Source organism: Lolium perenne, chromosome 5 (genome assembly GCF_019359855.2).
Source record: "Lolium perenne isolate Kyuss_39 chromosome 5, Kyuss_2.0, whole genome shotgun sequence".
Taxonomy (NCBI): Eukaryota; Viridiplantae; Streptophyta; class Magnoliopsida; order Poales; family Poaceae; genus Lolium; species Lolium perenne.
The window spans coordinates 257,449,222-257,461,487 of NC_067248.2; positions in this window are offsets into that span (position 1 = coordinate 257,449,222).

Below are 12,266 nucleotides of genomic sequence, written 5' to 3' on the forward strand. Positions count from 1 at the left end.
AGGAAGGTATGATGCGCACAGCAGCAAGTTTTCCCTCAGAAAGAAACCAAGGTTTATCGAACCAGGAGGAGCCAAGAAGCACGTTGAAGGTTGATGGCGGCGGGATGTAGTGCGGCGCAACACCAGGGATTCCGGCGCCAACATGGAACCTGCACAACACAACCAAAGTACTTTGCCCCAACGAAACAGTGAGGTTGTCAATCTCACCGGCTTGCTGTAACAAAGGATTAACCGTATTGTGTGGAAGATGATTGTTTGCAGAAAACAGTAGAACAAGTATTGCAGTAGATTGTATTTCAGTATAGAGAATTGGACCGGGGTCCACAGTTCACTAGAGGTGTCTCTCCCATAAGATAAACAGCATGTTGGGTGAACAAATTACAGTTGGGCAATTGACAAATAAAGAGGGCATGACCATGCACATACATATTATGATGAGTATAGTGAGATTTAATTGGGCATTACGACAAAGTACATAGACCGCCATACAGCATGCATCTATGCCTAAAAAGTCCACCTTCAGGTTATCATCCGAACCCCCTCCAGTATTAAGTTGCTAACAATGACAATTGCATGTAGTATTGCGCGTAATGTATCTACTAACTTCATCCTTGAACTTAGCACTAATGATTTATCCCTAGTGGCAACCGAACGTGCACAACCTTAGAACTTTCTCACATCGTCCCAGATATCAATGGAGGCATGAACCCACTATCGAGCATAAATACTCCCTCTTGGAGTTACAAGCATCTACATGGCCAGAGCATCTACTAGTAACGGAGAGCATGCAAGATCATAAACAACACATAGACATAACTTTGATAATCAACATAACAAGTATTCTCTATTCATCGGATCCCAACAAACGCAACATATAGAATTACAGATAGATGATCTTGATCATGTTAGGCAGCTCACAAGATCCGACAATGATAGCACAATGGGGAGAAGACAACCATCTAGCTACTGCTATGGACCCATAGTCCAGGGGTAGACTACTCACACATCACTCCGGAGGCGACCATGGCGGCGTAGAGTCCTCCGGGAGATGATTCCCCTCTCCGGCAGGGTGCCGGAGGCGATCTCCTGGATCCCCCGAGATGGGATCGGCGGCAGCGGCGTCTCTGGAAGGTTTTCCGTATCGTGGCTCTCGATCGGGGGTTTCGCAACGGAGTCTTTAAGTAGGCGGAAGGGCAGGTCAGGAGGCGGCACGAGGGCCCCACACCACAGGGCCGCGCGGCCAAGGGGGGGCCGCGCCGCCCTAGGGTGTGGCCCGCTCGTGGCCCCTCTTCGTCTCCTCTTCGGACTTCTGGAAGCTTCGTGGCAAAATAGGACCCTGGGCGTTGATTTCGTCCAATTCCGAGAATATTTCGTTACTAGGATTTCTGAAACCAAAAACAGCAGAAAAACAAAGAATCGGCACTTCGGCATCTTGTTAATAGGTTAGTTCCAGAAAATGCACGAATATGACATAAAGTGTGCATAAAACATGTAGATAACATCAATAATGTGGCATGGAACATAAGAAATTATCGATACGTCGGAGACGTATCAGCATCCCCAAGCTTAGTTCTGCTCGTCCCGAGCAGGTAAAACGATAACACAGATAATTTCTGGAGTGACATGCCATCATAACCTTGATCATACTATTTGTAAAGCATATGTAGTGAATGCAGCGATCAAAACAATGTATATGACATGAGTAAACAAGTGAATCATAAAGCAAAGACTTTTCATGAATAGCACTTCAAGACAAGCATCAATAAGTCTTGCATAAGAGTTAACTCATAAAGCAATAATTCAAAGTAAAGGCATTGAAGCAACACAAAGGAAGATTAAGTTTCAGCGGTTGCTTTCAACTTGTAACATGTATATCTCATGGATATTGTCAACATAGAGTAATATAATAAGTGCAATAAGCAAGTATGTAGGAATCAATGCACAGTTCACACAAGTGTTTGCTTCTTGAGGTGGAGAGAAATAGGTGAACTGACTCAACATTGAAAGTAAAAGAATGGTCCTCCATAGAGGAAAAGCATCGATTGCTATATTTGTGCTAGAGCTTTGATTTTGAAAACATGAAACAATTTTGTCAACGGTAGTAATAAAGCATATGTATCATGTAAATTATATCTTACAAGTTGCAATCCTCATGCATAGTGTACTAATAGTGCCCGCACCTTGTCCTAATTAGCTTGGACTACCAGATCATCACAATGCACATGTTTTAACCAAGTGTCACAAAGGGGTACCTCTATGCACTTTGTACAAAGGTCTAAGGAGAAAGCTCGCATTGGATTTCTCGCTATTGATTATTCTCAACTTAGACATCCATACCGGGACAACATAGACAACAGATAATGGACTCCTCTTTTATGCATAAGCATGTAACAACAATTAATAATTTTCTCATATGAGATTGAGGATATATGTCCAAAACTGAAACTTCCACCATGGATCATGGCTTTAGTTAGCGGCCCAATGTTCTTCTCTAACAATATGCATGCTTAACCATAAGGTGGTAGATCGCTCTTACTTCAGACAAGACGAACATGCATAGCAACTCACATGAAATTCAACAAAGAGTAGTTGATGGCGTCCCCAGTAAACATGGTTATCGCACAACAAGCAACTTAATAAGAGATAAAGTGCATAATTACATATTCAATACCACAATAGTTTTTAAGCTATTTGTCCCATGAGCTATATATTGCAAAGGTGAATGATGGAATTTTAAAGGTAGCACTCAAGCAATTTACTTTGGAATGGCGGAAAATACCATGTAGTAGGTAGGTATGGTGGACACAAATGGCATAGTGGTTGGCTCAAGTATTTTGGATGCATGAGAAGTATTCCCTCTCGATACAAGGTTTAGGCTAGCAAGGCTTATTTGAAACAAACACAAGGATGAACCGGTGCAGCAAAACTCACATAAAAGACATATTGTAAACATTATAAGACTCTACACCGTCTTCCTTGTTGTTCAAACTCAATACTAGAAATTATCTAGACCTTAGAGAAACCAAATATGCAAACCAAATTTTAGCATGCTCTATGTATTTCTTCATTAATGGGTGCAAAGCATATGATGCAAGAGCTTAAACATGAGCACAACAATTGCCAAGTATCACATTACCCAAGACATTATAGCAAATTACTACATGTATCATTTTCCAATTCCAACCATATAACAATTTAACGAAGAAGAAACTTCGCCATGAATACTATGAGTAGAAACTAAGGACATACTTGTCCATATGCTACAGCGGAGCGTGTATCTCTCCCATAAAGTGAATGCTAGGATCCATTTTATTCAAACAAAACAAAAAACAAAAACAAACCGACGCTCCAAGAAAAGCACATAAGATGTGATGGAATAAAAATATAGTTTCAGGGGAGGAACCTGATAATGTTGTCGATGAAGAAGGGGATGCCTTGGGCATCCCCAAGCTTAGACGCTTGAGTCTTCTTAATATACGCAGGGGTGAACCACCGGGGCATCCCCAAGCTTAGAGCTTTCACTCTCCTTGATCATGTTGCATCATACTCCTCTCTTGATCCTTGAAAACTTCCTCCACACCAAACTTAGAACAACTCATTAGAGGGTTAGCGACAATAAAAATTAACATGTTCAGAGGTGACACAATCATTCTTAACACTTCTGGACATTGCATAAGCTACTGGACATTAATGGATCAAAGAAATTCATCCAACATATCAAAAGAGGCAATGCGAAATAAAAGGCAGAATCTGTCAAAACAGAATAGTTCGTATTGACGAATTTTATCGAGGCACCAGACTTGCTCAAATGAAAATGCTCAAATTCAATGAAAGTTGCGTACATATCTGAGGATTACTCACGTAAATTGGCATAATTTTCTGAGTTACCTACAGGGAAAACAGCCCAGATTCGTGACAGCAAAGAAATCTGTTTCTGCGCAGTAATCCAAATCTAGTATGAACTTTTCTATCAACGACTTTACTTGGCACAATAAAACACTAAACTAAGATAAGCAGAGGTTGCTACAGTAGTAAACAACTTCCAAGACACAAAATAAAAACAAAGTACTGTAGGTAAAAACATGGGTTGTCTCCCATAAGCGCTTTTCTTTAACGCCTTTCAGCTAGGCGCAGAAAGTGTGTATCAAGTATTATCAAGAGACGAAGTGTCAACATCATAATTTGTTCTCATAATAGAATCAAAAGGTAACTTCATTCTCTTTCTAGGGAAGTGTTCCATACCTTTCTTGAGAGGAAATTGATATTTTATATTACCTTCCTTCATATCAATGATAGCACCAACAGTTCGAAGAAAAGGTCTTCCCAATATAATGGGACAAGATGCATTGCATTCAATATCCAAGACAACAAAATCAACGGGGACAAGGTTATTGTTAACGGTAATGCGAACATTATCAACTTTCCCCAAAGGTTTCTTTGTAGAATGATCAGCAAGATTAACATCCAAATAACAATTTTTCAGCGGTGGCAAGTCAAGCATATTATAAATTTTCTTAGGCATAACAGAAATACTTGCACCAAGATCACATAAGGCATTAAAATCAAAATATTTAACCTTCATCTTAATGATGGGCTCCCAACCATCCTCTAGCTTTCTAGGAATAGAGGCTTCGCGCTCTAGTTTCTCTTCTCTAGCTTTTATGAGAGCATTTGTAATATGTTGCGTGAAAGCCAAATTTATAGCACTAGCATTAGGACTTTTAGCAAGTTTTTGCAAGAACTTTATAACTTCAGAGATGTGGCAATCATCAAAATTCAAACCATTATAATCTAAAGCAATGGGATCATCATCACCAATGTTGGAAAAAATTTCAGCAGCTTTATCACAGGCAGTTTCAGCAGTTTTAGCAGTTTCAGGCAGTTTCTCGCGCTTTGCATTAGAAGTGGAAACATTGCTAACACCAATTCTTTTATTATTAATAGTAGGAGGTGCAGCAAAATGTGTAGCATTAGCATTACAAGTGGTGGTAATAGTCCAAACTTTAGCTACATTCTTCTCTTTAGCTAGTTTTTCATTTTCTTCTCTATCCCACCTAGCACGCAGTTCAGCCATTAATCTTATATTCTCATTAATTCTAACTTGGATGGCATTTGCTGTAGTAACAATTTTATTTTCAATATCCCTATTAGGCATAACTTTCGATTTCAAGAGATCAACATCAGAGGCAAGACTATCGACTTTAGAAGCAAGTATATCAATTTTCCCAAGCTTTTCTTCAACAGATTTGTTAAAAGTAGTTTATGTACTAATAAATTCTTTAAGCATGGCTTCAAGTCCAGGGGGTGAACTCCTATTATTATTGTAAGAATTCCCATAAGAATTACCATAGCCGTTGCCATTATTATAAGGATATGGCCTATAGTTGTTACTAGAATTGTTCCGGTAAGCATTGTTGTTGAAATTATTACTTTTAATAAAGTTTACATCAACATGTTCTTCTTGTGCAACCAATGAAGCTAACGGAAAATTATTAGGATCAATATTAGTCCTATCATTCACAAGCATAGACATAATAGCATCAATCTTATCACTCAAGGAAGAGGTTTCTTCGACAGAATTTACCTTCTTACCTTGTGGAGCTCTTTCCGTGTGCCATTCAGAGTAGTTGATCATCATATTATCAAGAAGCTTTGTTGCTTCACCAAGAATAATGGACATAAAGGTACCTCCAGCAGCTGAATCCAATAAATTCCGCGAAGAAAAATTTAGTCCTGCATAGAAGGTTTGGATGATCATCCAAGTAGTCAGTCCATGGGTTGGGCAATTTTTAACCAGAGATTTCATTCTTTCCCAAGCTTGAGCAACATGTTCAGTATCTAATTGTTTAAAATTCATTATGCTACTCCTCAAAGATATAATTTTAGCAGGGGGATAATATCTACCAATAAAAGCATCCTTGCATTTAGTCCATGAATCAATACTATTCTTAGGCAGAGATAGCAACCAATCTTTAGCTCTTCCTCTTAATGAGAAAGGGAACAATTTTAATTTTATAATGTCACCATCTACATCTTTATATTTTTGCATTTCACATAGTTCAACAAAATTATTAAGATGGGCAGCAGCATCATCAGAACTAACACCAGAAAATTGCTCTCGCATAACAAGATTCAGTAAAGCAGGTTTAATTTCAAAGAATTCTGCTGTAGTAGCAGGTGGAGCAATAGGTGTGCATAAGAAATCATTATTATTTGTGGCTGTGAAGTCACACAACTTAGTATTTTCAGGGTTGGCCATTTTAGCAACAGTAAATAAAGCAAACTAGATAAAGTAAATGCAAGTAACTAATTTTTTTGTGTTTTTGATATAGCAAACAAGATAGCAAATAAAGTAAAACTAGCAACTAATTTTTTTGTATTTTGATTTAGTGCAGCAAACAAAGTAGTAAATAAAACTAAGCAAGACAAAAACAAAGTAAAGAGATTGAGAAGTGGAGACTCCCCTTGCAGCGTGTCTTGATCTCCCCGGCAACGGCGCCAGAAAAAGAGCTTGATGGCGTGTAACTCACACGTTCGTTGGGAACCCCAAGAGGAAGGTATGATGCGCACAGCAGCAAGTTTTCCCTCAGAAAGAAACCAAGGTTTATCGAACCAGGAGGAGCCAAGAAGCACGTTGAAGGTTGATGGCGGCGGGATGTAGTGCGGCGCAACACCAAGGATTCCGGCGCCAACGTGGAACCTGCACAACACAACCAAAGTACTTTGCCCCAACGAAACAGTGAGGTTGTCAATCTCACCGGCTTGCTGTAACAAATGATTAACCGTATTGTGTGGAAGATGATTGTTTGCAGAAAACAGTAGAACAAGTATTGCAGTAGATTGTATTTCAGTATAGAGAATTGGACCGGGGTCCACAGTTCACTAGAGGTGTCTCTCCCATAAGATAAACAGCATGTTGGGTGAACAAATTACAGTTGGGCAATTGACAAATAAAGAGGGCATGACCATGCACATACATATTATGATGAGTATAGTGAGATTTAATTGGGCATTACGACAAAGTACATAGACCGCCATCCAGCATGCATCTATTGCTTAACAGTCCACCTTCAGGTTATCATCCGAACCCCCTCCAGTATTAAGTTGCTAACAACAGACAATTGCATTAAGTATTGCGCGTAATGTAACTAGTAACTACATCCTTGAACATAGCACTAATGTTTTATCCCTAGTGGCAACAACACATCCACAACCTTAGAACTTTCATCACTTGTCCCGTATATCAATGGAGGCATGAACCCACTATCGAGCATAAATACTCCCTCTTGGAGTTACAAGCATCTACTTGGCCAGAGCATCTACTAGTAACGGAGAGCATGCAAGATCATAAACAACACATAGACATAACTTTGATAATCAACATAACAAGTATTCTCTATTCATCGGATCCCAACAAACGCAACATATAGAATTACAGATAGATGATCTTGATCATGTTAGGCAGCTCACAAGATCCGACAATGATAGCACAATGGGGAGAAGACAACCATCTAGCTACTGCTATGGACCCATAGTCCAGGGGTAGACTACTCACACATCACTCCGGAGGCGACCATGGCGGCGTAGAGTCCTCCGGGAGATGATTCCCGTCTCCGGCAGGGTGCCGGAGGCGATCTCCTGGATCCCCCGAGATGGGATCAGCGGCGGCGGCGTCTCTGGAAGGTTTTCCGTATCGTGGCTCTCGATGCGGGGTTTCGCAACGGAGGCTTTAAGTAGGCGGAAGGGCAGGTCGGGGAGGCGGCACGAGGGCCCCCCCCCACGGGGCCGCGCGGCCTAGGGGGGGCGGCGCCGCCCGAGGGTGTGGCCGCCTCGTGGCCCCTCTTCGTCTCCTCTTCGGACTTGGAAGCTTCGTGGCAAAATAGGACCCTGGGCGTTGATTTCGTCCAATTCCGAGAATATTTCGTTACTAGGATTTCTGAAACCAAAAACAGCAGAAAACAGAATCGGCACTTCGGCATCTTGTTAATAGGTTAGTTCCAGAAAATGCACGAATATGACATAAAGTGTGCATAAAACATGTAGATAACATCAATAATGTGGCATGGAACATAAGAAATTATCGATACGTCGGAGACGTATCAATAGGACGGAAGCCATGTGAGAGGGTGATGAGAGGTTTGCAGATATGAGTCTAGATGTTATATGGAAATGGAGGCCAAGCCTACATATATATAGTGAAAAATGGCAGGAAGACGGAGGCGGAGGCGGAAGCGGTGGAAAGCGTGGGAAGAAAATAGGCGGGAACGCAGTGGCGCCGGATACTTTCATCCCGGGTGGGGGCTCAAACCGGGACAAAAGATGGGAGGCTTAATCTGGGGGAGGCTTATCTGGTTTTTGCCTTATCGGGGGGGGGGGGGGGTGGGGGAGGGGGGCTTACTTGGGGAGGATGAGTCCCGACTGGATAAGGACGTGCGGGCAACCATTAATTCCGGCTGGTGGGTACAACCGGGACTAAAGATGGTTTTAGTGTCATATAACAAAACTTTTGGTGGGATAAGGACGTGTGGGTAACCTTTAGTCCCGGCTGGTGGGTGCAACCGGGACTAAAGCTATCGGTAGGATAAGGATGCATGGGTGGACGCACTGCTCGATGAGATAAAGCATGTAGCGCACGACGCCCTATCGAAGGAACAAGACAAAGTAGAAGCGGCGTCGTTCCTATAAAAGGAGCATCGATGCACCTTGCCAAGCAGATCAACAAGCAACCTAGCAGGTAGGGAGAGTTTCATCCCCATGGATGGAGGAAAGGGTTGGGAAATCTCCCGTGGCACAACTTCTTGAAGATGTCATTGGTGCACACGCCCTACGACATCTTCGGAAGTTGCACATCGGAATTTTTTTCCTGCAAGCCCGTGAACGACTCCATCTCCTCTAACAGTGTTGGGGAAAGGGTTGGGAAATTTCCCGTGGTGCAGCTTCTCTAAGATGTCGTTGGTGCACACGCCCTATGACATCTTCGGAAGTTGCGCCTCAGAATTTTTTTCCTGCAAGCCCGTGAACGACTCCATCTCCTCAAACAGTGTTGGGGAAAGGGTTGGGAAATCTCCCGTGGCGCAGCTTCTCGAAGATGTCATTCGTGCACACCCCCTACGACATCTTCGGAAGTTGCGCTTCGGAATTTTTTTCTTGCAAGCCCGTGAACGACTCCATATCCTCTAACAGTGTTGGGGAAAGTGTTGGGAAATCTCCCGTGGCGCAGCTTCTCGAAGATGTCGTTGGTGCACACGCCCTACGGCATCTTCGGAAGTTCAGACTCGGAATTTTTTTCCTGCAAGCCCGTGAATGACTACATCTCCTCTAACAGTGTTGGGGAATCTCCCTATATATATGGTACAAAAAGCCAACCATCTCCACTTTTAATATCTTACATACAGTTACATGATTACACAAAAATAAATGGGAAATTGATTGCCATGTTGAGATACCCATTTGTGCCATGAACATTCTTCAATTAACTTGATGATGGAGCATCTTCATCATTTAACCTTCTTCGGCCGTAACCATGGAGCATCTTCATCATTTAACTTGATGCTTGGGTCAATGTTCACTGTGAAGGGTGGAATTTCATCAAACTTATTATAATCTTCTGACATGTCTATCTTGTCCTCCACTCCCACGATGTTTCTTTTTCCGGAAAGAACTATGTGGTGCTTTGGCTCATCGTATGATGTATTCGTTTCCTTATGTTTTCTTTTTCTTGGTTTGGTAGACATATCCTTCACATAGAAAACCTGGGCCACATCCTTGGCTAGGACGAATGGTTTGTCTCTATATCCAAGATTGTTGAGATCCACTGTTGTGATTCCATACAACTTGTCTACCTGAACCCTGCCTCATGTTTTCTTGACCCATTTGCACCTAAACAAAGGGACCTTAAAAGAAGGTCCATAGTCAAGTTCCCATATCTCCTCTATGTAACCATAATATCTGTCATTTGGGCCTTTGTTGTTTATTGCATCAAAGCGGACACCACTGTTTTGGTTGGTGCTCTTTTTATCTTGGGCGATCGTGTAAAATGTATTCCCATTTATCTCGTACCCTTAGAAAATCAATACAGTCGAAGATGGTGTCTGGGCCAACAAGTACAGCTGATCTTCAATAGTGTTGTTATTCATGAGATGTTTTTGCAACCAACAGCCGGAAGTCGACATGTGTTCACGTCTAATCCAATCGTCTGACTGCCCCGGGTTCTGGGAGCGTACAAAATTCTTGTGTACATTGATATACGGAGCCACCAAGGTGGAACTTTGTAGAACTGTGTAGTGTGCTCGAGTGAAAGAAATCTCGTCCCTACATATCATTGATTTCCTTCCTAGCGTGCCTTTTCCAATTAGTTTCCCCTCATGCCGCGATTTAGGAACACCAATCGACTTAAGGTCAGGAATAAAGTCAACAGAGAACTCAATGACCCCCTCTGTTCCATAGCCCTTGGACATGCTTCCTTCTGGCCTAGCACGGTTATGAACATATTTCTTTAAGACTCCCATGAACCACTCGAAGGGGAACATATTGTGTAGAAATACAGGACCGAGAATGGAAATCTCATCGACCAGGTGAACGAGGAGATGCGTCATAATATTAAAGAAGGATGGTGGGAACACCAACTCAAAACTAACAAGGCATTGGACCACATCATTCTGCAACCTCGGTAGAATTTCTGGATTTATTACCTTCTGAGAAATTGCATTGAGGAATGCACATAGCTTCACAATGGGCAGTCGAACATTTTCCGGTAGAAGCCCCCTCAATGCAATCGGAAGCAACTGCGTCATTATCACGTGGCAGTCATGAGACTCAGGTTCTGGAATTTTTTCTCTGCCATATTTATTACTCCCTTTATATTGGAGGAGAAGCCAGACGGGACCTTGATACTGCTTAGACATTCAAAAAAGATTTCCTTCTCTGCTTTTGTAAGAGTGTAGCTGGAGTAATGACGTCCTTTATCTGTCTCATGCAGTTTGTCATGGTCTTTCATACGTTGATGGTCCTCCCGTGCTTCTGGTGTATCTTTTGTCTTCCCGTACACGTCCAGGAAGCCTAGTAGGTTCACGCAAAGATTCTTCGTCACATGCATCACATCGATTGAAGAGCGGACGTCTAAGACTTTCCAATAGGGTAGATCCCAAAATATAGATTTCTTCTTCCACATGGCCGCGTGTTCGGCAGCGTCATTCGGAACAGACCGTCTGCCAGGACCCTTTCCAAATATTACTTCTAGATCCTTGACCATACCAAATATATCAGCACCATTACGGTGGGCAGGCTTCTTTCAGTGATCTGCCTCACCGTTGTAATGCTTGCCTTTCTTTCTTACGGGATGGGTATGCCTAAGAAATCGACGATGCCCCAGGTACACGACCTTCTTACATTTATCCAAATAATCGTCTTCGAGGTCATCTAAACAGTGCGTGCATGCATTGTATCCCTTGTTTGACTGTCCTCAAATGTTACCAAGAGCAGGCCAATCATTGATGGTTACGAAAAGCAGCGCTCGTAGGTCAAATTCCTCCTTCTTGTGCTCGTCCCACACAGGTACACCTGCTATGGACCACAACTGTAGAAGTTCTTCGACTAATGGCTTCAGGTACACATCAATGTCGTTGTCGGGTTGCTTCGGGCCTTGTATGAGCACTGCATCATAATGAAATTGCGCTTCATGCACAACCAAGGAGGAAGGTTATATATACAAAGAGTCACAGGGCAGGTGCTATGGGTGCAGCTCTGCTCTCCAAAAGGATTCATGCCATCTGTACTTAGACCAAACCTTAAGTTCCTTGCATCCTCTGCAAAGTACGAGAACTCTCTATCAATTTTTCTCCATTGGGACCCATCAACAGGGTGTCTCAACATCTCGTCTTTCTTACGGTCTTCTTTGTGCCATCGCAACAACCTAGCGTGCTCTTTATTTCTGAACAAGCGTTTCAGCCGTGGTATTATAGAAGCATACCACATAACCTTGGCAGGAACCCTCTTCCTGGGGCGCTCGCCCTCAACATCACCCGGATCATCTCGTCTGATCTTATACCGCAATGCAGTGCACACCGGGCATGCATCCAAATTCTCGTACTCATCGCGGTAGAGGATGCAGTCATTAATGCATGCATGTATCTTTTGCACATCTAACCCTAGAGGGCAGACAACCTTCTTCGCTTCATACGTACGGGTGGGCAATTTGTTACCCCTTGGAAGCTTATTCTTAATTATTTTCAGTAACTTTTCAAATCCTGAGTCAGTGACACCATTCT